Below are 25871 nucleotides of genomic sequence, written 5' to 3'. Positions count from 1 at the left end.
ACTGTGTCTGTGGTGTACGAGTCATGATGCATGACCCTCCGATGATGTGTGCATGGGATCAGTATGAGCCATGATGCATGTGAGTTTGAAGGCAATATTTTTGTCCATGGAGGGCCTTGTACATGGATGCTGATGTTGATGGCATGCGCCGTGCCCGTTTCTGCATGTATGTTGCGTGCTTGACCCATGTGTTCTGGAGAGACAGGATGGAAGTGACGTTTGACAGTGCCACTCATGTGTTATTGCTTCCTGTCTAGGGGACTATTGTACAGTGCCCTGATGCTTGTGTTCTATGTCTCCCTCTATGCAGCGTTGAGTGAAGAAGGGGGCGGAGACAGCGCTGTGGAGCCAAGCGGCGGGGATGCCTCCACCGGGCGGCGACGCAAGGCCCAGCCACCCTCCCAGGAATTGCCATCATCCGGGAGTGAGGGGACTGGTGCCGCGTCTGCCACTACGACTGTAGCGGAAGGGCCGGGTGAGCCCCCACAGGGGCTTGCAATGGCGGAAGACGGTGCGGAGACATCCAGGTTGGTGGTCTCCACAGAGGAGGAGGAGCCGCTACTGAGCCGCACATGGGGTCTGGTGGGGTAGTACCACTGGTGCAAGTGGTGCAGTCCAGGGCCAGGGGGCAGCACAGGTCACCGCAGAGGGGCCTGTGCACGTTGCGGTCCCTGACCGTGACTGAACCACCCTGTACCAGCAGGGATGCCCCATCCCAGGCCCATCCACAGGTAGGGGGGAGGCCCACGTCATCTGGCTCTCCACTACCTGCGGACGAGGGGTCCCATGACCGGATGGGCTCCGTCGTGATTGGTGTCGCGTTGCGCACGCGTGACATTCGTGATGACGTTTGTGCTTCCTGGGGGGAGCACGCGCGCCATCACGAAGAGCTGCGTGGCAACATGGCACTGTTGGGAGGGGCCCTGGTGGGTGGGTTCCTACATGTGTCGCACACTCTGGCGGACCTCTCCTCCTTTGTGGAGACTATGCGCCAGTCGTTCTCCCTGCTGTCTTCCGGCCCAGATTTCACCAGGGCCCCCTGTGGACCTGGCCCAACCAACACAGCCAGCTTGGTGGAGATCCATCCCTACCACAGTCGGGAGTCGGCGGTCCAGCAGGGGTGGACATGCCAACAACTGGAGACCAGCAGATGGAGGATGTGCAGGCATCATCGGACAGGGCACATGGACAGCAGCAGCAGCAGGCTCTAGGTGGGAGCCATGATGGCTCGGGGCCATCAACATCAGAGGGGCAGGCATCGGCCAGAGAGCAGGAGAACCCTGGAATGGGAGTGTCTTCCGTGTGGCTGCAGTTGGGCCAGCCTATAGATGCGGAGCAGCGGCGGGCGGAAGAGGCGTGGCTCACCATGGTCAGGGCGGAGTTCTCCATGCATTGGGCGTTGAGGCAAGCTGAGTGCCTCGAGGCAACTCGCAGGGAGTTGGAAGAGGCCATGAGTGCATCCCTGGGGCCAGGACAGAGTCCCACCTCCAGGAGATAGACATGGAGTTCGATGATGCCTTGGCCCGCAACATCTCAAGAGTGAGCTGCAGGACTTGCCCGCCGCCATTGTATATAGTTAGTTAGTGATAGGTTTCCTTTAGTTTAATTTTTATTTTGGGACGCTTGGACAATGTCCCACGTTTTTGTATATAGTTGTAAATTAGGTAGGGTTTTGTATATAGGTATCATTTCATTTGTTGGGCTCATTAACACTTGTTGCAATATTTGTACATAGTTGGACAGTGGATTTTTTTTATTACATCATTTACCCTCACCATGGATCAATGTATTTTTTGGATTTTGGTTTCCTTTGTATTTACTTTGGTGGATAAGGATTTCTCACAAACTTTATTTTGGATTCATTTGGATTGTGGCATCATTATTATTTTTTTGTTTTGGACATGCCTTTTTTCTGGTTTATGATTATTTACATGTTTTGAATCACTTTTATTATTTTTGTGCACAATACATTTTGATTTCTTACTTCCATGTGTGGTATTTGCTCTTTGGTTTACTGCATGTCGCAATGTGGGTTTACACAAAAACTCGCACCCAGTGTGTGTGTGTGACGGACATGGGTTGATGTGCATATTTAACTTTTGGTTAGTGACAAGTAATAGGCCTTTCAGTGTGGAGTGGATGGGAAACTTGATTGTGTCTAAAGACTGGGGTGGCGTGCAGTGGGATTTTGGTGGACATGAGGCCCATGAATGTGCATCTTCATGAAATGTTAGGTGGGGACCTGTTTCGGGGCCTGACCCTCAATGCTGGGTGGATGCGGGTGCTGGGGGACATGAGTCAGGGCCTGCTGGCAGGTGCCCGTCAATGCTGGGTGGATGGGGGTGCTGGGGGACATGAGTCGGGGCCTGCTGGCAGGTGCCCGTCAATGCTGGGTGGAAGGGGGTGCTGGGGGACATGAGTCAGGCCTGATGCTCAATGCTGGGTGGATCGGGGTGCTGGGGACATGAGTCAGGGCCTGACCCTCAATGCTGGGTGGATGGGGGTGCTGGGGGACATGAGTCGGGACCTGACCCTCAATGCTGGGTGGATGGGGGTTCTGGGGGACATGAGTCTGGGCCTGACCCTCAATGCTGGGTGGATGGGGATGCTGGGGGACATGAATCGGGGCCTGCTGGAAGGTGCCCTTCAATGCTGGATGGATGGGGGTGCTGGGGGACATGAGTCGGGGCCTGCTGGCAGGTGCCCGTCAATGCTGGGTGGATGGGGGTGCTGGGGGACATGAGTCGGGGCCTGACCCTCAATGCTGGGTGGAAGGGGGTGCTGGGGGACATGAGTCAGTGCTCACTTGTGCGTGGTGACATTTGGGCTGGCTGGGGGGCTTCCCCAGGGTGGATGGGCTGCTTGTGGGGCATGGCCAGGGGTGCAGTGTGTTCCCCTGTGTTGTGGTCTGCCTGCAGGCCCTGGGGAGGGGGGAGCGGCCACACCTGGGAGGATACACACTGTCAGTTTGTTGGGGCACACCCGAAATACACGTAACCCGCTCGCACAGGGCCAATCGCGTGTAAATCTTCCCGCGCACCCCCGAAATACACGTATCCCACTCGCACAGGGCCAATCGCGTGTAAAACTTCCCGTGCACCCCCGAAATACACGTACCCCGCTCGCACAGGGCCAATTGCGTGTGATTATCCCCGCGCAGCGGGGTACGTGTATTCGGAGGGGTGCGCAAGGAGTTTTACAGGCGTATTCGTGGTTGGGGGGCTGTATGCTGGTCCACTGGCTTGTGCGCCATGTATGGGATTTGTGCGCTGTTCATAGCGCAGGGGGAGGGGTTGGGGGCGTAACTGGCGCTGCTGCAGGGTCGCTGCGCCACTCTGCGCCACGGCTGGTTATGGATGTTTAAATCCATGAATACGCTGTGCGCGGAAATGGATTTTGGCGCACGCGGCTGGCGCAGACTGCTGCACATGCACAATGTGCGCCAGCCGCCTGCGCCACTTGTGCGCTGAATTCTATGAATTACCCCCCTAAATGTTTCAGGTTTGGTAATCCAAAACATGTAACCAACAATGAATAATTTCCTGCACGAAATACTACTTGCCTCAGATGCAAGAGACGTAGACATGTTGCATGACTTTGCAGAGAGCCCAGGAACCCGGCACTTCAGAGAGAACTAATAAGTCCACGGAGGAACCTGCAACAGAAGGTGAGAGGCACATTTTTGGAATAACGTTGGTTGAGGGAAAACTGGGGCGATCCGATACTTTCCCGATTGAGGGAAAAGGGATTATTATGAAGGACAACAGTGGGTCACTAAAACTATTATTTCTAGGATGACCTATGTCTCAGAACTTGATCATACCGGAAGACATTGTTAACACCTGACATTAATCCTGGCCTATGGGGAAGTAATATTGATTCAGAGAAGGAGTCCTCTGTTCTAGGTTCGGAGGAGCAGAACATTCTTTGTATATGGATTGACGATTGTGCTCAGGACCCTGTAAGCGGAGCAGAAGTAAAGGATAGTTGGACCCATGTATACCTGGAGGTGTTTACAGACAACTTGAGTGAATTGAGAGATTTTGAGCATCAGATCAAACTTAAAGCCAACATCACGCCTGAGGTGCACAAGGTCTCGCACAATTCCTCATAGCATGTGTGATGGCCAGAGGCAAGAGTTAGATATCATGCTACAACGTGGTGTCATCAAAGGAATCGAACATTCCGAGTGGTTGGCCCTGGCTGTTCTAGTTGTCAAGGCAAATGGTAAACTAATAATATTTATTGATTGTAGAGATCTTAACAAGAGCATATGGGTTGACAGGCATCCTTTGTCCGATATAACTGAGACTTTGTCTACGTTAGACAAGGGCAAAGTATTTATCATGATGGATTTATCATCAGCATACCATCAAGCCAGGATATCAGAAGAATGCCAACATTTAAGCAGTAGCCGTCCAAAGGCTTATGGAGGTGGTCCTGAGCGGACTAAAGTACACAGTGGTGTTCCAGGATAATGTTATATTATATTTTTCAGTCAATGAACATGATCACGTCCTCAACCCAGTGCTATGCCCCTGAAGTCGGCAAGCCTCACCAAACAAAGACGCAAGTGAACAAGACTTATTTGTAACTAATGTACATCGTTATTTTGCTATTTATGGGAAGGGAAATGGTTTCAACTATGGTTGGAGCCCAAGAAGGGGACCACTTGGAATGAATTCTGGTGAAACATTGGAGAGGAACAGGGCGTCAGTTGCATACCTCTCAACCTTTTGTGTTATGAGGGGGAGTGAAGACAAACTATTTTGTTGTGTGGGGGTGAGAGCCCATTGAAGTGTATGGATGGGTGAGGCAGTTCAGTGTACCGATTCCTTGATGGGTAAAACCTGCCAAAATTATGAGTTGAGAGCTATGCAGTTGTAGTTCACCTGCACATGTCATGTTATACAGGTGAAGAGCAAACACGTTTACTTACCGTATGGTCAGAATCTGAATACGGAGCAGTAGTCATTTCCTCAGTAGTGGTTTAGAGGCTGTGTAAGGCAACACTACTCATACTCAGTACTCATGTAGACCAATAGTCATTTGGTCACATCCACATATGCCTTGATATAGAAACGTTATGCACTGCTATAAGATAACCGTTGAAGCCTCCTAGACATGATTCCTTTACTTCTGTTCTCCTTCACCTCTCTCTCTGGGTGCTCACTAACCCCACACAGCTCCTTGGCTTCGGTAAATACGGGCAGGCGCCGCCCCCTCGTCCCTCTCATTCTAGACTCTTCCCAGCCTCCATCCCAGGAGCTGGCCTTTGACCCCGCCTCCCCGCGCCTCCCAGCGGCTCGCTACGCAGGCGCACGTCACGCCGAGAGCGAGCCGCTCGCGAGCTCCTCCTCCCGCGCGGCTGCGCAGTCGCGAAGGGAAACGTCCCTAGCAGCTCTCCTTCCCTCCCCGCTTGGCTTGTTTTGTGTTCAGTGTGTCCGGGGGACCTGGCTGGCTCGGTTCATCTCGGCGGCAGGAGCGGCGTGGCGCAGGCAGCGGCGGCGGCACAGGACACAGGACCTAGCGTGGTGGAGGCCCCTGAAGCGACGGTTGCCTGGAGGAGATTAGTGGGCGCGAGCAGCAGTAGCAGGCAGGAGCGGGCGCGCGCCTCCCGGAAGGCGCTGGGATCCCGAGGACGCGGTGGCCACCCGCGAGGACACGGTCTGCGCCGGCCGTTTGGAGCGCGACGGGAGGAAGAAAGGAAGCCTCGCGCAGTGAAAGAGCACCCTCTCCCCACTCTCAGGCGTGCAGCGCCAGGGGGACGGACAGCGGCGGGGATGAGGGACCCCGCGGCAGTGCCTGTAAGTTGCTTGGTCGCTTTCTATTCTTTTCAACCTCCTACCAGCGTCCGGTTGTATCCCCGTTTTGCCAATCCGCTGCACGTAGGCCTGGCACTTTTTTTCACCTAATTCACCAAGTATCTTGGAACTCCATTCCTGACCCGCTCTCATGGGGAGCGCAGCTCGTCTACGAAGGACGGTGTCTTGGCACTGAACGGGATATACTGGTTGGATTTGTCGCCGGAGGAAGAGGTCAGTGGTAGGAGAAATTCGATATGTCAGAGGAGTCGGCGTCGTGGTGTGCGAGGTTGGATCTGTCAGTGGAGAGGTTGGAGGAGAGAGGTTGGCTCGATCAGTGGAGGGGGTGGGGATGTTGGATCGATCAGTGGGGGGGGTAGTGGGATGTTGGATCGGTCAGTGGAGGGGGTAGTGGGATGTTGGATCGGTCAGTGCCAGTGGAGGGGGTAGTGGGATGCTGGATCAGTCAGTGGAGGGGGTAGTGGGATGAAGTTTAGGGGTGGAGTGGTTGAATCTGTCATTGGACGGGGAAGCTGGATCTGTCTGGTTGGGGCTGAGGGTGATTGGTTGCTCTGCCAGTGGAGGGAGTGGTGAGGAATAGAAGTTGGTTTTGTCAGTGGAGGGGGTTGTTGGATCTGTCTGTGGAGGCGATGAGAGAGAGAGAGAGGTGAGTGGATGTTAGCTCTGTCAGTGAAGGAGGGAGGTTAGATGATAGATGTGTCAGTGGGGGGATGTTGGATGTGTCGGTAGAGGGGATGAGGGAGGTTGGATTTCTCAGTCGAGGAGAGTAAGGGACTAAGCAATGATGGAGTAGGGATGGGGGGCTGGGTCTGTCGGTGCAGATAGGATTGGGGTTGGGTCTGTCAGTGGAGGAGGGTGTTGGACCTGTCAGTGGGTGGGGTTGATGGAGGCCGCCTGGATCTGGGGGGGGGTTGGATCTCTCAGTGGAGTAGGGGGGTGGGATCTGTCAGTGGAGGGGGTATAGCAGGGGGTTGGATCTGTCAATGGATGGATGGAGGGGGGTGGGATCTGCCAGTGGAGGGGGTTGTACCTGCCAGTGGAGGGGGTGAGTTAGGGAAGTTAGATCTGAAAGTGGTGGTGGATGTATCTGTCATGGGGGAATGAGAGAGGTTGGATCTGTCTGTGTCGGGTGTATGATGGTTCTCTCGGTGGAGGGGAGATGTTGGATCTGTCAATGAAGAGGGAGAGGGGGGTGTTGAATCTGCCAGGTGTGAGGGAGAGGGTGGGTATGACAGTGGAGTGTGAGATTTGTGACCTATTAGTGGAGGGGTGATGTTGGATCTGTCAGTTGAGGGTGGGGGAGGAATGTTTTGGATCTGTCAGTGGACACGTGGTGTTGGATAAGTTTATGGCGGTTGGGTCTGTTGGTGGCGGGGTGAGGGAGGAAGGTTGGATGTGGAGGGGGTTGGATCCGTCAATGGGGGGGTTTGAGGGAGGTTTGGATCTGTTGGTGGAGGGGGTGAGGAGGTTGGATCCGTCAATGGAGGGGGTGGGTGAACTTTCAACGGCGATGGAGGTTGGATCTGTCAGTGGAGTGAGGGCAGATGTTGGATCGGTTAGTGAGGGAGCTTTGGAAGCTAGATTGCATCTGCCAGCAGAAGGGGGGGGGGCATTGGTTTTGCAGTGGAAAGGGGAGGGAATTGGATTGTGGAAAGCAGTGCATTTGTCAGTTGCATATGTCGGTGGAATGAGAGGAACCCTTTAGTGGTCAGCTGTTTGGATCTGTCCTTGGAGCAGAGATTGCTTGGATCTTTTGTTGATGAGCGGGGGTTGTATTTGTCAGTGGGGAATGTTAAGGTTGGTTAAGTGAGGAGGAGGGGGTTGGTCTGTCAGTGGAAGAGGGTGCGATTTCTGTAATGGAGAGGAATTATTTTTGTCACTGGAGGAGATGCTATACCCTTCCGGGGAGGTTAGATTGTCCCTTTTCCTGATCAAATTTAGCATTTGATGGTCATGGTCCTAGTACAAATGCTTAGTAACATAGTATTATACGTCCTATCAACATTTTGTCTTTCTTAACGCGCCTAATTTCGACAGCAAAGGTAACAGAGACGCATACATGCGTAGTTTTCACAAGTTTACACAGTTTGGCAAATGCAAACGTCGGGAGTTCATTCCCTGATCTCCAACATCCGAAGTTGTCAGTGTAGCCGCCATACCAAATCCCTTAAGGCACTAGGGGGTGTGGCTGTCACTGGGAGGCAGATTGGCTCTGCCACTCAATACTAGAAAGTGTGGAATGTTATTGGAGAGGGGTCTGTCAGTGGAGGAGTCAGTCATCTGTTTAAGATTTGTGAGGTGGATTAGACATTGTTGTTTCCTGTAGCCTCACTGCCTCATGCATTCCCTTCAGCGCTGCGTCATATACGCTGATTCTCCAATGCTTTTTTGTTTTGGACTGTTCCTCAGTATGATGCATCCAGTTCCTGGGATTTTTTTTGTTTCGTTCTTAGGAAAAAGTGTGACGGACGACATGAACTTTAATGGCATTTTACAAAGTGGAGTATGTAGCAAGTACGGTCTACCTTGCAGTCCTGTCTTTTGCCGTTTCAGGCGACCCCCGCCTCCCCTAAATCAAGTTGTTGGATACTTTGATTTAATAAATAGCACGGGATAAAGACAATGCATTGCTAACTTTTATATGCGGGCGTGTTCTGGTCGCTTTTTCTTTTAAATTTGTTCTAGTAAACGTGGCCGTGAAACCTCCTCCATGGGAGCCACCTTTAACACTACCTTGGTCTTGGGTATTCGTCGACGAACGTGTCCCTGTCTCCTTATTCATTCGCCAATGTAACACTTGATATAAAGATAAACCGATATGACGTATAGTTGAAATGTTACATTGTCAACATTAATATAGTCTTCTGAGGTTAAACAAGCTTTGAATTTCTCCCCCACACATATTCGATTAAGGAATGGCATTTGAATTTTCTTGGGTCACAAAATACTACACTTAAAAAAATCGCAGGATAATTATAAGAGTTCTATGCATTTCACAATTGTTTGCACATTTTTGCCATTTGTGTAAATTTTAGTTATCTTTATAATATTAAATTTGGCTTTAATAATGCTTTTCATGCTGGTCCAACCTCTACGCAGATGACTCAGTATCTAACCCATGCTACTCCGTGTTGTCTTGCTTTGGACGTTGCCTCAGAGCAATCGTCACAGCAAATGAAGATTTCTACAGATTCTTGCAGGGCATCAGGCCCTCCTGGGCCAGTCTACCCCTGCAATTGGTCTCCACTGACTATCCCTCACCCTCCAGGCTCCCCTCCCAACCTGCACTTGCCCCACCTGACCCCTCCCCCTGCATTAGCCTGGTTGGGGCTGCACCCCTTGATCCCTTCCAGTTTTGTGCCTCGCACTTAGCACGCTGACCTTCTTTGCCTGCACTCTATGCATTCCCCTGGCTCTGTTCACCTGGCACTCACAGAGCCATCCGCCCTAACCAGCACTTCCCCTCTCCCCCACACTTGTTGTTAACTGCACTTGCACGATCCGAATGTCACAAGGCCAAGTAGGACAGTTTTTGCTTTAACATCCCTGTTCTCCCTCCCCACCCCTCTTTTGTCTTGCCTTGAAACACATTGTGTATAGGTGCATTAGAAATACACAATACATTAAAAAAATAGTTTTGGCCACTAGAAGTGAAAGTTATTGCATTGGAGTACAGATAGGAGAGAGATGACCTGTTACGAGGGGTTCACAGATTGGGGGGAGGTGTTCGGTTGTTTAACCCCCCATTGACTGCCCAACATCCTCGGGGATCTCTTTGAGCTAGTTCTATCAAGCATTAATATCAAACTTTGACAGGCTTGTGTTTTGTTATAAGTAGTCTGCTGAGAGTTACTGGCTCAATCGCAGGTGAACATGCACTGCTGGTGGACGAAACATGTTTTAACCAAGTGTGCCTTCAGCCACTTGATTTAGAGTAGTTCTTTGCACTTAATTCATGTTAAAACATGCTTTGACAAAGCCAATATTTTGCCTGCCACTTCTATCCTATGGCCAGCTAATCCCACTCTTTTCCAGCTGTTGCAAGTGTATGGGCAGTTAGTGACATTCTGGAAGTGCCTGGCAAATGTCTTTACAATGCAAAAACTGTCAGCCTTGTCAATGCTCATTTTACTCTAGCGTTCGAAATATGAATAGACATTGCTGTAGCGAGTGTGTGATTTAAACAAAAAACATGTTTCACATTTAAAAAGGAATAATAAAGTTAAGAGTGGGCTGAGTACTTTCTTGTCCCAGTCTCAACTAGAAAATGTTTATTTTGTCTTACACAAAATATGGCCACATTAAAACATGAAATGCTACTCAAAAACCTACCCCCTTCCCATCAGTGTTGTGCTCTGATATTCCATTGCTTGTTTATCCTGTATTGTTTTATAAGCATGGGGTCGGATAAAATTTGCCTCCTCAAACTGATGAAATTCAATTTGTTGTATTGTCATAATCAACAAGTTTACCCCTGTGTATCCCAAGTCTACTTTTAAAAATAACTATTGCTTCTCAGTAGAAACCGATGCATGGTTGTGCATTCTATTATTCCCATGACTGCTTTTCACTAAAACTAGACTCATGTTTAGGCTGAAAAGAATGGTTCCCAAGGATCGCGTTTTTCGTCCGTGTCGTACTGCTGCGGGCGGGCACTCGGACCCTCCTGATGTGTATTATCCTAACTATACAGGAAGTTAAGGTTTCAATGTTTGCTAACTGCTCACATGCTGCGAGTGCTTGTGAAAGGGAACATTGATCCAGGGCTCAACGTTTTCACTCGCCACTAGCCGTTGGCAAGTGATAATTGATTGTTGCTGTGTAAGAAATGGTGTGCTGTGTGCATGTGGAGCATTTAGGGGGTGCGTGACTTTCTATGTCTGTCTAGTAGCGTGCCTTTTGACATTGTATGCCCCGATTGATCTGTCTAGAGCCACAAAGCAGATACGTTTTGGTAAATTCAGTGTGTTTGCCCTGCAAAAGTTGGCATCATCTGCTGTAGAAGTCTTTGGCACTTACAAAGCTAATGCGTTGTTCCATCTCTGCAAAGCCTTTTTAAATAGTCCAGTAAAATATATCAAAACCTGCATCTTGTGATTTTTAGTACCCTTCAAAAGGGGAAAACAGCCAGCCCTCTTCAAATGCTGGCAAGGGAAATGCGTAGGGTAAGATAAGGTGTGGTGAGTGATGAAAGGGAAATTCATGCAGTAGTGCTGTGGGGGTTAGAGTGCTGATGTTCAGGTTTGGGTTGTTCATAGGCTACATCTGGGATGTGCAACCTTTGACTCCAGATGTTTTGCACTACGACCCAAAGAACTGTCACCATTGACTATTCTGGCTAAGGCTGATAGGAGTTGTAGTCCAAAACATAAGCAGAGCTTAATGTTTCTGACTCCATGGCTACATGAAGGGGTTTTCTCGTAGACGAAACTTGGTGTTTGCCAGGGGTCTGGGAAGGATGCGTAAGGGAAGCTGGCAACCTCTGTGCCTCTCAGAGTGGGCTTTCACTTGATATTTAAACCCCTCCTCATCAGAGATTCTCCCATGGTATAAATGATTCTCTAGTGAATTGAATGTAGGTGATTAGGGGGGCGGTGACTATTAATATGGTGGTCAGAGACCATAGTGGTGATAGTGTTGCAGCCAAGTGTGCGGGGAGTGGACTGGCAGGCGGCCGTAAGTGTTAGTCTTCCTCGTTCAAGGGCCTTGGCCAATAGCTGCGGTTTCGGGCTTCTGACATTCACTGTAGTACATTGCTGGGCCGCTTTTTTCTTCTTTAGTTAGGTCTTGCAGAAATCCTGTTGCCCGCCTACAATTTAAATGTTTAAACTTCAGCTATTTGGGTGTGGAAAAGGAGCAGAATATTACTATGATTTAAAAGCTTCCTGTTGTATAGTATGTTGAAAAATGACAATACACACAAATACGTATCATTTGAATACCTTTAGTCTGTACAAGTAGCAGAGCGCCTACTACATGCATTTGCAACACTATGCTTCATTTGCCAATAATTGTTCTTAAAAATAAGTTTTCATGTTTTAAGAACGTGCGAGAGAAGATTTGCCTTTTACAGTGCTTTAAACCTTAAACCCAACAGTTCAGGGCTAACTATATCGGCATCACTATTTTTGTTCTATGCGTTCTGTTAACAGTAATATGCAGTTGACCCGTGTTTGACATAGCGCCATTCTATTTGTATGGACAATTGGATCTGATCTGCCATCAAAGCAATCATTGCACGCTAATCGTAAAATGGCATTTCATATTTTTGGATTCGTCACTCAATCTATTTTTTATGATGGTATTTTCGTGAGAAATCAAAGGAATTTGGTCTTCCTTCCCTTTGAAAGATTTATGCACTTTAACTATTGAATGACCTATCAGTCTAGAAATGTAGGTAGTAGATGCAGTGACCTCTGCTCTGTTACCACTGTTAAATCTTGCGTGTCTTGGTTTGATCCAGAAATTTGTACAACATATAGTTTTCTGGACATTCCGAATATGCTCTGTTTATACAGTGAAACATCAGTACAAGCAGTGCTCCAGATAAGATTTTGAAGTGGGATTATTTTACTGCCTATTTTTGAAGTTGAGTAAAATTACTTTTTAGGGAGTAAAAATGAGCCCTGTTTCCAATGGAATATTTTCTATAAACTAGTACACATGTTCAACTGTAAAACAAATATTTTTGTGAGAAATTCTTCTTTGCACTAAATTATTCATGCACATTAAAAGATACATTTGACCTCTTCCATAATTATAGTCGTTGCCTCCTGTGGTACTACACAAACTACTGGTCCAAACACATCCATGGGTCTGTTTGGGTGAAAGCAGGGGCACAAACTCCTGTGTCCATTTCCCCCTTTATTTGTATTGGGAGTATTTAAAATCCCTATTTTTGTTGTTGTGAGCATTTGCCTAATTCTAGGGAGTACAAGTGGCCGATACACCCCTTATCTTTAGGACTGAGTACAAGAATAAGTTAAAATACTAGGCGCTGATGATGATGATGATGATGAGTGAGGTAACGGCAGAAAAGGGCATTAACCTGTTAAGCCCATTTTCTTTTTGGAGACATTTTCCTTCAAGTATACATACTTGTACCCTTTGCAGTATTTAAGATTGTGGACACGCTTCTGGTGTCTAGGCAGACACACACATGTAGTACTGAATGCATGCCCATGATGACTGGCACAAACATTATTTCCACTGTTTAAAAACATTGAGTACAACATGGTTACAGGTGATTGGAGAAAGAGCACAAATGAGAGGGTTAAAAGGTAATCCACTAAAATACTAATTTAGTCACTTTATATGGAGAATATTTCGAGGTGCTATTATTCCCGTGCACACAAGGGATGGCGAAATGCATACTTGGCATTTTTCAATCTAGGCACCAAGAAGAATCAACACAGGCAGATTATGCCGTTAAATATGGGTTCTAGGCACGTGGGTCGTGATGCTTCTTTGCGTTACTGCCCTTTGACATGTTAGATGGTAAACCGTTTGTAGGTGAAACTAGCAAAGTATCATATTGAGCCTAGTTTGCTCGCGTTACATACAATGTTTGTCTAGGTTTTGTTTGTTCCTCTAGATACTTTCCTCGCACCGCGCTTTGAAACCGACCTATGTGGAGCACTGTAATTTTAGATTGTGTGCTCATTGGTCTACAATACATTTTACATCTTTAAATCTATTTCTGAAAAGCCATGATTACATATATATATATATATTTTCAGCAGTATATTTTGTTAGGCATTTTTTTCGGATACATACAACATCAAGTACAGCTTAATTGCAATTCTCAGAACACCTAGACGGGAGAACTTTTTCAATTTGTGGGGTTCCACATCAGGGCTGGAACTGTTGCTGAAATTGCGGATGTCTCTGACTCTGAATTGCATACTCCCGGGATAGGCCCTATGTGAGCCAGTGGGAATGGGCGGGCGTGGAGTCAGACCCGGGAATTTATCTGTATATTCCATGAAGGGGGCCCAGGTGTTTCCGAAGGCTGCAATATTTCCCAGGTGCAGTACTGTGACTTTCCCCGAAACCACTATGTCCCAGCATTTTGTCCTCCACATCGGGATTGATGGCCCCTCAGAATGTTTCCATAGTCTAGCTATGGAGATCTTGGCGGCTGTAAGGAGTTGGTTTCCTATCTGGCCTGTTAGAGGAAATTATCCATCCCCGGTGTCTCCCAGTAACACTATCCCCTGGTCCCAGGGAATTGCCAGGCCCGTGATCAGTTTAATTTGGTCCAGCACGACGTACCAGAATTCGGTAGCTTTTGGGCAAGTCCAGAGCAAATGGAACAAGGAGCCACTGGCTGCGCATCCTCTCCAGCAGCCCGAGGGGATTGCTGGATTACTTTTGTTCAGCAGCTCAGGGGTTATTTAATATCAGTAGCACACCTTGTAACCCCCTTTTCTGTTAGTGATGTATTTAGTACTCCTATGCAGTCTAGTCCATATTCTGTCCCAGTCTTCGATGTCTAATGTGCACCCCAGATCTTTTCCCCAGGATAGCATGTATTTCTCCCTAGTGTTTGGGTCAGTTTTGTCTAACAATCAATATAACGTTGAGATTTTGCCCTTAGGCGGAGATGTTGTCGGGGTGCGCTCAAGTGCTGTCAGTTCCCTCCCTCCTTTCTCTTTAATCGTCCCCTGTGATATCCAGTGCCTTCAATGAACGTAGTAGAATCGTTCAGCCTCTGTGACGTTAAATTTAGCTTTACGTTCTACGAATGTGAAGGGCTCCCGTTAGTCAAGACGTCTCCTATCCTTCTCAGTCCCTCCATCCCCCAGGCTGCAAAGCTATTAGGGAGGTTACCCAGGGTGAAATCCGAATTTTCCCAAATTGGGGTAAGGGGACCCAGGGTACCCGAGCAACCCCATTTGCGTGCCGCAACTCTCCATTTGCCACCGTATTTCTAGTGGCTGAGAGAGGGCCTGAATTTGCCAGGGGTCGTGAGGGCATGATATGTGGGAGGGAGGATAGTGGTGCAGGACACCACACTTCCCCGATTCTCTTCCAGCAGGGTTGGTTTTCAGTGGACTCCCAGGCAAATGTATGGGAGAGTTGAGCAGCCCTGTGCTATCTGGACACATCTGGGACCCCCCGACTACCCAGTCCCCTACGGCGAAGCATAATGCTCCTGGCACTGCACATCCCCTCCCCCCATCCCCAAATGAATTTAAATGTTTTTCTGTAATTTCAGGAGGTCGCCCTCTGGGATATGTTCTGGGAGCGCTGCGCAGTGATAGATAAATCTCAGAACAATATCATTTTAACCGCAGTTATCCTCCCTAGCTATGACATGTCCTTCTTCTGCCATAGTTTCAAGTATTTTTGAAGTTCCCTAAATAGCTGAGGGAAACTGTGTTGATTTTGGTTCTATTTTATTAGGAATCTTGACTCCTAGTTACCCAATGGAGGATCTTGCCCAAGAGAGAGGGGGGGGTTAGGGGTAAGGGATTTCCTCTGTGCACGAGGGATGTTGATCAGAGGTGGCCTTCCGTGAATGTTAAGATCGTAGGGATTACATTGAATGGGAATTTTTCTTGCGCATTATTTGGACAATAGATGGCTGCTATAGTGATTGGTTGCTCTAGGAAGTGAACCTTTATCAGGAGAAATCTACACCGGGGGTCTCTTAACTAGTGTGTGTCAAGGGAATGTTTTCACCAAGGAGTACGACTACCCCACCCTTTTTCCCCCGATGTGGCGAAATAGGATTGCTAAAACTTTTTAAATTTAATTTGCTGTTCGTCTGCTTGTAGCAGATGTCTCCTGCAGGCAAACAATATCTCCAGAAAGTTGCCCGAACCTACGTTCTACTGACCTTTTGCCCAGAAAGAGTCCCTGAACGTTCCACGTAATCATGCGAAGCTCACGCTCATTGTCAGACTCCATGACTCTTATTGATGTACATGCTATTATTTAGGATTATGTGTACCCATTTCCGGATGTTGTGGCGGGGGGATTAGTTTACTCTGACTGTGTATGTCTGTATTGGTTACGGATGTAAATGTCGTGTTACCTTTCGTCTCCTGAATCCACCGGAGTGAAGTTGCTGCACCTTCCCTTCCCACCTCGCACACCCCCTCTGTCCCCCATGCCCATCCCACAACAGTCCGGGATGGGAGCTGCCCTTTACCAACGGGGTATCTGGCTCAATCCCTCCACCGTCTAACCTGGAGGCCAACAGGGTCTGATGCGATTCTAACAGCATAACTCCAACTGTGTTTTTAACAGTGTTTTCGCTCCTTGCAGGCTTGTGACCTATAATTTTTCAACCCTTCAGCCTTTGGCTCGGTACTCCATCTCAACCTCAGGGAAGTCAACCCTTTGAAGGACTGGAATTATAGGGTTGACTGTGTTCCTCCAAAATGTCACTTGGCTGAATCAACGTAGTTGCTGCGTGATGGGGGCCTAGCAGGCGATCAAACTTTACTCTGTCGATATTAATTCCACTTTCAGTTCGGAGGCTTATCCTTCAGTGGGGGGGTGCTAATTCTGCATCCCGATGCACTCTTGTACAGTCGCCTATAGCGGATTTCTCTGTCGGCGCCTGTGCCTTCTCCGCTTCTTTTAAGTTATATATTTTCCTCTTGAGTTCCTTCCCACATAAAGTTTAATGAGATCGGGACACCCCAGCGATAAGGGACCTTTTGTATCCCGCAGCCACTGTGAGGTGCTTCAGCGCTTTTCTCTTCAAGAGGGTGGCATTTGACAACTAGGATAGATGCACCTCTAAACTGGATGTGCTTAGGAGTTTCTGGATTCCCTCATTATTTCCTCCATCTTGAAGAAATTAATTCTTGCCAGGATGTCTGGGTGAGTGGAGAATGTTTGTCGAGACCTGGTACGGTGCACTCTATCGATTCCAAGCAGGGCCTCAACCGGGAGAGTAATAATAAATCTGAAAAGGTCCTTCGTGTAGCTCTCTAGGTCTGTATCAGCGACCGATGCGGGGATCCCCGTGGGCGAATATTATTTTCCTCGAGCGTTTTTCGATGTCGTCCTGTTTCGCTTCCAGTGCCTCACATCTCGACTCTGGGCGGCGGCAATCCTGCTCATGCCGTTCTCGATAACAAGATTGCTCGCAGAGGTTGTTCTCGATGTCCACCGTCCTACTTTCCACCTCAGCTACTTGCTTGACCAAGGTAGAGATCTTACTCATTACCACCTGTGTCCCCTTTAGGAATTCCCTCTTCATAGCTGCAAGCAATAATTGAATATCTGTTTTCGTCAGACTGCGTTGATGGGTTGCTGCATGATGCCCCTGATAGGGCAGACGACTGAGGCTTAACTTGTTCCAATTTTTTGCTGGGTTGATTCATATAAAAAAAAAGACAAACAAGACGAAGGGTGGCTTCAGCCCACCAAAGGTAATTACAAATGTGGATCCTGTGTTAAAATAAAGAGAAAACATTTACTTAATGACAACAAATAGATGATGCTACATAGGTAGCGCAATCCGCAAACTGAATTAAACTGAATCCAAATCTTTCCTTAAATATGAGTGAGCAAAGTGGATTTGTTTTGATTTGATACTTCCCGTAAGGGTCTAAAGTATAATGTTGTAGAGAATATATTTTATTTTGGCGAAACTGAACTTAATGAAGTATATCAAAAATCCATTTCATTAAGTACATGGAGGTTTGATTATTTTGCTCTTGTAGGAAATATTATAATTTTGTATAGTACCCTCCCCATCCCATAAGCAGTTTATAGCAGAGTATAACTCTTTGCGCATTTTTTAATAATGACTTCTGTTTGTAGCTAGTTGGTGGCCATATGAAACGGTATGAGGAACACAAATGCATAATTGCTTTTAATCAACAACGGAAGTGCATTTCAGCATGAGTCCCCTTTTGTGTCTTCCCTGTCACTTAGAGTAAAGTTCAAAATAGTTACTGCATGGTAAGGTTACTTTGATTCCTTTTGGATATACCGGCAAGCTACAACCTGTTAAAATATGTGGACCAAACAAACAAAAAATGTGGACGCAGTGGGTGTGAAATGAGTAATTCTCCTAAGAACAGGCAAAGTTATGTTGACTGTTGAACTTGGGCATTGGCCAAATTGCTGGCGAGAGTTCAATATATTCAAATGAAAAATTGGGATAAAACTAGAGTAAAGATGACTTCTTATAAAAGATTGCACTCTAAAAATGCTTCGAATGCTAATGGTAAGGTACAAATACTCTTGCAAAAGGTAGTAAAGTTTAAGAGTCTAGAAATGAGGGCACATGTGGTTGGATTTTTCACACCGGTTTAACAATAACTTTATTCTGTGGTTGGTCTTTGTCTCTTACTTACTGTCCACAATATGCAGAGCAAAAGCGTGTACAGTGGTTTATATTGTGTTATTGTTGGTAATGATGTGGGTTTGTGTGGGCCATCTCCACCTCACTGGGCCTGCCATGCGAATGTGCGTTTTGTTCCGCACAGCCAGCCTCATACTTTGCATTGGCTATTGTTGAGTGATAATTGACATTTGGCGTTTAAGAAATGGTGTGCTGTTTGTATGTAGGCATGTCACTGGAGGATAGCTCAGGGGCAACGCGCTCGCCTTCCAAGCAAGATGACGCAGAGCAACACAGGTTTGATCCTCGGGTCCGCGCTTAGAACCCTCTTGGTATTAAGCGTGTTATAAATAACCAATTACAACAGGCAATTGGTCTAGTATGCAGTAACTGTTATATATGTCTGTTGTACTGATTTCTTTTGCATGCTTGTTCTTTCAAGTGGTTTGTTGTTGGTCATAACGTGGGCTTGTATGCAGTTGCTTTCATCTATGGCTATTGTATTGAATTGTTTTACTCAAATGTTATTATGTGTGTTATTTTGTCTCTTTTCGGATGTATTATTCCCCATATATTGCTGTATTATTCAGAGTTTGTCTTTCTGTATGCTTAGCGCATATATATATATTTCTGAGGCTTGTGGAATCTGCTTAGATCACATGCTGTGCATAGGCCGACATCTAGTGGAAGCTGCGGAGTATTACAGTTTGTTTTTCGAAAGTCGAAAATGGGCGTCGACACAGGCGTGCCAGTAATACTATCCCTAGTGTGACGTCCACTGTACCCAAGATCCCTCACGCGTGTAGGATCCTCAGATTTTTTTTTTCCGCCATACTGGTCGGAAGCATCTTGCGGAGTTCCCTGGCCTTAGCCATACTTTTGCGGTTATTATAATTATAATTCTTATTCATTCCCTTCCCCACCCCAACGTCGACCCTCAACCTCGACGACGGCTGGAGAAGTCATCGACCGTCGACTGCTGCACGACGGATCTGGGCCTCGGAAGGCCGCTGGCCTCGGCCCGGGCCTAGTAGGCCGCTGGCCTCGGCCCTTACAAGTAGGGAGAGTGGGGGGTGGTACATACTCTTCACTCTTTATATATAGTTACATTTATATATTCCTACACTTAGCAGCCCGCTGCCTTAAGGTGCGTATGGAGGGTACCCCTTTTCAATTCTGCCCCAAGTGCAATCGCAAATACCCTTGGGTCGACAGGCACGCCACGTGCAATCTCTGCTTGCCGAGGGATCACCCCGAAGCGAACTGCAGAGCGTGTAGTAGGTTTAAACCTAAAACACTTAAGGACCGTTCGACAAAGCGTTGGGCCCACCACGCCAGGCAGGAGGCCATGGCAGCGGAGGGCGCCTTCAGCGATGGCAGCGACGCCGTACTTTCGGACGGCGAGGGCATTACGGCGTCGAAAGACAGCCGACGAGCGCAGGTCCCCGACCTCGGAAGGTCGTCCGGCAGGGCGGCTATGGGGAAGACCCCCGGCGACGCAAGCGCTACACACCTAACACACACTAAACACACTAAGACCAACCGGACCTCGTCGACTTCCCGGAAAGAGGCACAAAGAGAACGGTCCGACTCGGTGTCCTCTGGGCGCTCTCGATCGAGATCGCCTCACGACGCAAGGCAATCATCCACTCTTGCCAAGAGTGCCTCGCTACACACATTAACGGAAGTTCGATCGTCGGGAGACGAAGACGACTTCCACCCCCAGGCCGCGCTCCAAGATACCGAGACCGCGGTTAACACCAGTGAGGCCCCACGCCCGAAGCACACAGATACCTCTCCAGACCCTCGGCGCCAGGCGTCGAAAGTCTCTGGGGCCTCCAAGGGACAGGGAAAACATTTTTCCACGCACGGGGAGGGGGGGGGAAACAGCGGAAAGCACAGCCTTCCACCCCTGTAAAGCCTTCTCACCCTAGGCAGACAAGCAAACACAAGTCTACCCTTGAAAAGTCCCATAAATCACCTGCTAAAGTAATACCCTGTTCCAGGGAATGGTCCAGTGAAGACATAGACAGGGTTATGTCTAGGATGTCTTCCTTAGCTGATTTTTATGATAAGAACCCAGAACACTTTCTTTCATATAACCCTCAAGGGGCCACACCCTCAGGCTCCTCCGATCCCATCCCGCTAAGTAAAAAGCCCCGGTTCGAAAGACCTGAACCCTTCGAGGTTCAGCCTTACTCCACTCCATATTCTACTCCACTCCCCAGTTACCAGGGACAAGTTTTCCCGGAAGAGGACCAGGAGTTTGACATTATGGAAGAACAAACCGGGACAGATTACTATGCGGAGGATGAGGACCTGGAGGAGGGAGAAGATGAGCAGGAAAATTACAGAGTAGATTCCCCAGTACAAAGCGAAGCCCCAGTTACTGACTCTCCAGTTGATAACCAGCCCCTCCTTAACGAGGTTCTCGCTCGAGCAGCGGAACACTTCCACATCGACACCCACGGTGTACAGGAGGAAAGGGACTTCGCGGAGGAGTTTGTAGGAGAGAGAAGACCGGTCGCTCAGACCATCCCTATCCTCAAATCCATCCAACGAAGAATAGATCCTTCCCTGGTGAATCCGAACCTCACCAGAGCTGTCAACCCCAGAATTGAAAAGATTTTCCGGGCAGCCCAGTCTGACCCTCTGTATATAAGGGGACATCTTAAACCAGATTCCCTAGTGGTTACCAACACTAGAAAAAGGGCTGGCACGCCCTTATCTCCATCAGAAGCTCCTCCCGACAAGGAGAGCAAAAAACTTTACGGGTTTGGCAGGAAGGTAGCCTCAACGTCCGCCTACCAAGCAAGGATTGCGAATTCCACCACCCTGTTGGCTAGTTACAATTGCCATCAATGGGAAGAAGTCGCGGCGCTCATTGCCTCTGCTCCAGAACCGTTAAAGGGCCAGCTGGCTCGGATCTCGGCAGAAGGGAGAACCGTGTCTGGTTGCATTTTAAAAGCAACTTTCGACGCCGCTGACAACGCAGGGAGATTGATAGCAGAAGGTACTGTTATCAAAAGACATGCGTGGTTACGGCAGTCGGGATTCAAGACAGAAACCCAGGCTTCTTTAATAAACAAGCCAGTGGAACCCGACCTACTGTTTGGGAAAGCGGTCGAAGACGCACTTAAAAATGCAAAAGATGAATATGAGACTCTCAAATCCCTTGGCCAGCTTACCAACAAACCCCCTAACCAGAGGGGGAACAGTAATTTTCGTCGCCCACGCGGCCAAAATTCACAAAGAGGCAACTATGCCCAGGGACAGGGTACACAATGGAATAACAACCAGCAGTCTACCCAGAGTTACGGCAGGGGTAACAAGAGAGGTCGTGGAAGAGGCAGAGGCAGCCCCAACAAGGGAGGTGGCACGCCTCCACCAAAACAGTGACGCTCAGTTCAGGGTCCCTTGCCACGCAACCCCAGTAGGGGGACGCATTTCCACCTTCACCCAGGCTTGGGAAGGGATCACCTCAGACAGATGGGTGCTGTCAACAGTATCCGCAGGATATTGTATAGAACTACTGCAGCGTCCCCGGAACCATCCTCCACGACAAAGAGTGCACTCCCTAGAGCATCAGAGGATCCTTCTCGAGGAGATCGCCATTCTGCTAGAAAAGGACGCGATAGAACTCGTCCCAGGACACCAGGTAAACAAGGGTATCTATTCAACCTACTTCCTTGTGCCAAAGAAGGATTTGACTATGCGCCCAGTATTGGACTTACGGCCTGCCAACAAGTATGTCAAGCCCCAAAAATTCCGTATGACCACGCTACAAGAGGTAATCCCCCTCCTAAAAAAGGGGGATTACATGGCAACCTTGGATATGAAAGATGCTTATTTTCATATTTCCATGCTCCCAGCGCACAGAAAGTACTTGCGATTCAAGGTAGACAGTCGCCACTACCAATTCAAGGTACTGCCCTTCGGGATAGCTTCTGCACCAAGGGTATTCACCAAGGTACTGGCGGTGGCGGCTGCACACCTACGCAGGGAAGCAATCCCGGTGTACCCTTATCTGGACGACTGGCTCATAACGGGGGAAACCCCAGGAATTTGCAGGTCAAACATTCAGAGGACTATCGACCTCCTCCACGAATTAGGCTTCTCTATCAACGAGAAAAAGTCAAGTCTGGTGCCAAGCACCTCAAAACAGTTTCTAGGAGCTATCCTAGATACTCAGAGAGCATTGACCTTCCCTTCGGAAGAGAGAATTCGGAATATACTTCTGCAAATTCCGCATTATCAGTCAGGTCAACAGATAACAGTACGCAAAGCTATGCGGTTACTGGGCATGATGGCGTCATGCATTTACCTGGTCCCCCACGCGCGTCTGCGCATGCGTCCCATACAGGAATGGTTGGCGAAACAGTGGTCTCAGGCAAGTGGTCATTGGGACGATCTAGTGGTCGTTTCGCCAACACTCGTACAGAGCCTACACTGGTGGACAAGAGAGAATCTCGCAAAGGGGAAACCCTTTTACGATCCCGAAGTACAAGCCGTGGTGACTACAGATGCATGCCTGACTGGGTGGGGAGCTCACCTTCTCCACCACACAGCTCAGGGTCTCTGGTCTCACTCAGTAGCCAAGAACCACATCAATCTGCTAGAGCTTCTGGCAGTATTCCAAGCGCTAAAGGCGTTCGAGCCCCATCTACTGAACTTGTCGGTGCAGATCAGGACGGACAGCACGACAGTCATGTTCTATCTGAACAAACAAGGGGGACTCGTTCGCCAAATCTGTCCAAGCTTGCCCAGAAAATCTGGATATGGGCACTCAGACGGAACATCTTCCTGTCATCGCAACATGTTCCAGGGGAGCTCAATTCCCTAGCGGATGCCCTAAGCAGAGACTCACTCCCAGAAGAACACGAATGGGTCCTTCACAGAGACGTGGTAGAAGATCTCTTCTCTCAGTGGGGTTTCCCCACTATAGACCTATTCGCCACAAGCGAAAACAAACAATGCCCAGGATTTGCATCCAGGTTCCCCCAGCCGGACTCCCAAGGGAATGCCCTGTGGATGAACTGGTCAGGGATGTTTGCGTACGCTTTTCCACCATCCCCTCTCATCAGGAAGGTGGTGTACAAGATGAACAAGGAATCGATGACGCTCATCCTAGTTGCTCCCATGTGGGCGAGACAACCATGGTTTCCACACCTACGCAGGATGGCGGTGTGCGAGCCCATCAGACTCCCAGCCTGGTACAACCTACTGTCCCAGCAACAGGGTCAAACAGTGCATCAGGAACCCAACTCTATGAACCTAGCAGCATGGCTCCTGAGGTCATAGAGTTTGGACATCTCAAATTACCACAAAGGTGTATGGACATTCTAAAGGAGTCCAGGAAACCAAATACAAGGCACTGTTACTTTGATAAGTGGAAAAGATTCGTTATCTGGTGCCAGAATAAACAAATCAACCCGGTTGATTGCACTCCTTCCAACGTTGTGACATACATGCTCCACCTGCTGGATGCAGGGTTGGTTTTTAACTCACTGAAAGTACACCTGGCAGCCCTCTCGGCTTACACCACATCCCATAACAAGGTCTCGTGGTGGAAAGTGCCAGTGGTTAAAGCCTTCATGGAAGGAGTAAAGAGACTTCACCCTCCTATTTCGAACCCACCGCCAGGATGGGACCTCAACGTGGTGCTAGCTAAGCTCATGGGACCCCCATTCGAACCCATGCATAAAAGTAGTCTCAAACACCTGACTTATAAAACGGCCTTCTTAGTAGCCATTACCTCCATAAGAAGGGTCAGTGAAATTCAGGCTCTGTCAGTGCAGGATCCTTTCTTTACTATCCACAAGGACAAACTGGTTTTACGCACACACCCTAGGTTCTCACCTAAATTCATATCCAAGTTCCATGTAAACCAGTCAATCGAGCTTCCGGCTTTCTTCCAAAACCCACAAAGCTCGGCTGAGGTGAAACTACACACCCTAGATGTGCGTAGGGCGGTCCTATACTATGTAAATAAAACCAGAACGCTAAGGAAAACAGATCAACTGTTTGTCTCCGTAGCTACAGGCAGAGAGGGGGATCGCGTCTCTAAAGGCGCTATCTCGAAGTGGATTATCAACTGTATACAGCTGTGTTACTCTCTTTCTGAAAAGACTCTGCCTTTTACGCCAAGGGCCCACTCTACTAGAGGCATTGGTGCCACTCTGGCTTTCATTGCAAATGTTCCCCTCGACACCATTTGCAAAGCGGCTACTTGGAGCTCTATTCACACTTTTACTCAGCATTACTGCATTGACACTCATTCCAAGACAGATACACAAGTGGGACAAGCGGTTCTAAGACACCTGTTTGCTCATGACCCTTCTCACATCCCACCTCCTTCTTCTGGTACTGCTCGCTAATCTATGCACAGCATGTGATCTAAGCAGATTCCACAAGCCTCAGAAGGGATACATTACTCACCGTAATCGTATTTCTGATGCTTGTATCTGCTTAGATTCACATGCGACCCTCCCTTCCTCCCCTCCGAGAGAAGGCGCATGATTGCTTGTAGTCTTACCTTTCTGTCTATCTGCTTGGATTATCTGTACTCACGCTACTCCTCATGCTTCCTCATGTCAGAAAAAATACAATCTGAGGATCCTACACGCGTGAGGGATCTTGGGTACAGTGGACGTCACACTAGGGATAGTATTACTGGCACGCCTGTGTCGACGCCCATTTTCGACTTTCGAAAAACAAACTGTAATACTCCGCAGCTTCCACTAGATGTCGGCCTATGCACAGCATGTGAATCTAAGCAGATACAAGCATCAGAAATACGATTACGGTGAGTAATGTATCCCATATATATATATATATATATATATATATATATATATATATATATATTTTCTTGAAAAGTCAACAAATTTGGCATGTGTTGGGAGGTGGCCAGATCAGTTGCTTGCCAAACATGCCTAACTTTCTAGGATAATGTCAAGTTGGAGGAAAAAGTTTCTTCTTTTTCCTCTGTAAAGAGTTGTGTATTATTCTAATTGTATTGTAATTGGTTTTGTTATTTCATTTGTGCCCGTTGTCTGACTGTTGTGCTGAAATTTAATATGTGTTATTCTGAACATGTTGTTGGTCCTCCTTAACTTGCCATCCTAAAGTTGCGAGGACTGTGCCACTGCCACATGCCCATGCCACGGGTCTCAGGAATTAGCCGCCACTTTGGCCTTCATACCATCACAATGGAGCTTAGGCCCATCACGAGTACAGTCAACATGATCGGCTGCTGGGTGTACTGGAGCAACCTGCAAGAATGCATTTTACTAATAAAGCTACTGGTCCGAAAATAAATATAAATGCTGTAGCGAATTAACCTAGAATTTTGACAAACTATTACTACCCGCTTTTATCCTCTAACATTTGACTCGTTTAGCTTAGACAGGATTTCTTTTCTTTTTTCTTTTTTAGTATGAAAGCTTTTGTTTGTCCTTTTGCATTTCTCTACTATACATGCAGCTTTATGTTCTATAAACACACCACTACGAGCACTTAAATACAAATTGACGTGAGCTAAAAAACCAGGATTGATCGATCATCTCACATCGGTATGGGGCAGACGGCGTGAGATTTTGCGTGCACTCCTGTGATAGTCACCTGTTATTTGCTGTAGTGAGTCACGAAAATTCATTAGATGGTTTTGTAAAGTTTATTTTGTGTTTCTGTCTTGGCATAAACTTTAAGCAGCCAACTGGGTGCTTTGTGGG

General features: G+C 48.1%; 1 protein-coding gene and 1 long non-coding RNA gene across 3 annotated transcripts in view; one reads left to right on the top strand and one right to left on the bottom strand.

Annotated features, from left to right (window-relative positions):
- LOC138570168 (uncharacterized) overlaps positions 1 to 5288 on the bottom strand; it is an 89754-nt gene extending 84466 nt beyond the window's left edge. Inside the window, exon 1 of the long non-coding RNA XR_011303412.1 lies at positions 4940 to 5288. This is a non-coding gene — a long non-coding RNA (uncharacterized lncRNA). The remainder of the gene's footprint in view (positions 1 to 4939) is intronic.
- A 71-nt stretch (positions 5289 to 5359) lies between these two features.
- SNRK (SNF related kinase) overlaps positions 5360 to 25871 on the top strand; it is a 247575-nt gene continuing 227063 nt past the window's right edge. The window contains exon 1 of one of the 2 annotated variants that reach the window (XM_069648838.1): positions 5360 to 5807. The gene's annotated coding sequence lies outside the window, so the exon portion shown is untranslated. The other variant, XM_069648839.1, reaches the window with a different exon arrangement.

This window comes from Ambystoma mexicanum, chromosome 2q (assembly GCF_040938575.1).
Source record: "Ambystoma mexicanum isolate Mex_15411 chromosome 2q, UKY_AmexF1_1, whole genome shotgun sequence".
NCBI lineage: Eukaryota > Metazoa > Chordata > Amphibia > Caudata > Ambystomatidae > Ambystoma > Ambystoma mexicanum.
Note: the sequence above shows the minus strand (reverse complement) of the source record. Positions and strands in the feature narration are given on the sequence as shown.